Genomic DNA, 1,904 nt, shown 5'->3' on the forward strand with positions numbered 1-1,904 from the left:
AGTACCGGCCTGATGACCACTCTGAACTGGGTCGCTCCCTCTTCTGAACACATTCCATGTGGAACGCCAAGGAGACCTTTCCTCCAGCCTTTCTCCAGGGACTGGATGGTGGGTTATTTTCCCCACTCACTCACATAGCATACCTCTATGTTCCATAACAAGTAATTTAAAGGGGTAGTTGGAAAAGGCACCTAGAGGGATCATATTCAGAGAATTGGAAGACTTGAAAGGTCCTGATAAAGATGCACAAAGCTCTGATTACCATGAGCTACGCTCTGTGCAGTTGTATATTTTACACGTATTTTCTTTCAAGTTATGCATAAGATACAAACAAAAACCCTGTGAAATAAAAAAGGAAAATTATACTACCTTTATGTAACACATGTTAAATTCTAGATTAAGAGACCAAACATGACTTCCTAAAAGTCATGACTTAACGAGTATGTAACACATGTTAAATTCTAGATTAAGAGACCAAACATGACTTCCTAAAAGTCATGACTTAACGAGTGTCAGGCTGAAACCTTCTGATTCCTTAGTGCATTATGACTTCCATGTCATCTCTCATGTCATCTAAGCCACCTTCAGACTCAAGCACCTCCTTTTAAGCTGGACATAACTTTAAAGAAAGAGCACAATCACAGCTTGGGACAAATGAGCACAAGAATGAGCCGGAGATACAGGTTTTTAAGAGCCTTTGAGAACCCCAAGTCAAGAGGAGGAAAGGATAAGGAGGAGAGCTGCAGATGCTATGCTATCCCCCTTTCATCCTTACACCAGCCTTGAAAAGACACATTGTCTTTTCCTATTGCCTGCCTTATGTAAGAGAACATTTAGACCCTGCAATATCACACAAGTGGTCCAAGGCTGCACATTATACTGACAGATATTCACAGACGCTATCATGACTTGAACACTTAGTGACATATTCCACTCAACGTGTGGGGACTGTTGAAAACAGTCCAACTATAAAGTCTTAAGAGAAACCACAGTCTTCCCAATCATTTTCTGAATGGCCAGCTGTACATCTTTGTTCCTAAGCCTGTATACCATAGGGTTCAACAGTGGGGTGATGATGGTGTAGGTCACTGTCACCAGCCTGTCTTTACCTGATGAGGATTTGGCTGAGGGCCGCAGGTAGATGGAGGAGGCACAGCCATAGTGGACGATGACCACAATAAGATGGGAGGCACAGGTGGAGAAGGCTTTTTGCTTGCCATCAGCAGATGGGATCTTCAGGATGGTGCGGACAATGAAGCCATAAGAGATGTAGATGAAGATCAAGGGCACAAGAAGCACCAGGACACCACAGATGAAGATGACCAGCTCATTGATGTAGGTTTCAGCACAGGCAAGTCGGATGACTGGGGAGATGTCACAGAAATAGTGGTTGACCTTGTTGGAGCCACAGAAGGGAGGCTGAAGACCAATGTCATTGCCACCAGAGATATCAGGAAGCCACTGACAATACAAGTTGCTGCCAGCTGTGCACACACCCTCCAGCTCATGAGAACAGGGTAGCGCAAAGGCTGGCAGATGGCAGTGTAGCGGTCATAACCCATAACTCCCAGAAGCAGGCAGTTCGTGATCCCGAAGCCAAGGAAGAACACCTGTGTGGCACAGCTGATGAAGGAGAGTGTCCTGAGGACAGAGAGCAGGTTAATAAGCATCTTGGGCAGGATAACAATTGTGTAGAAGACTTCCGAGGTGGACAGGACACAGAGAAAGAAGTACATGGGCGTGTGGAGGCTGCGTTCTAGGCGGATGACGGAGATGATGGTGGAGTTTCCACTCAGGATGATCAAGTAGAGGCCAAGAAAGAGCACAAAGAGCACAGGCTGCAATTCGCCAAAGCTGAAGAAACCGAGCAGCAGGAACTCAGTGACCCGAGAAGAATTGGCCAT

The 1,904-nt window shown here is 45.7% G+C and overlaps 1 pseudogene; it reads right to left on the reverse strand.

Annotated features, from left to right (window-relative positions):
- Positions 1–966: 966 nt before the first annotated feature.
- Positions 967–1,904, reverse strand: LOC112910117 (olfactory receptor 10R2-like; annotated as a pseudogene).

This window comes from Vulpes vulpes, chromosome 5, assembly GCF_048418805.1.
Source record: "Vulpes vulpes isolate BD-2025 chromosome 5, VulVul3, whole genome shotgun sequence".
NCBI classification, from domain to species: Eukaryota; Metazoa; Chordata; class Mammalia; order Carnivora; family Canidae; genus Vulpes; species Vulpes vulpes.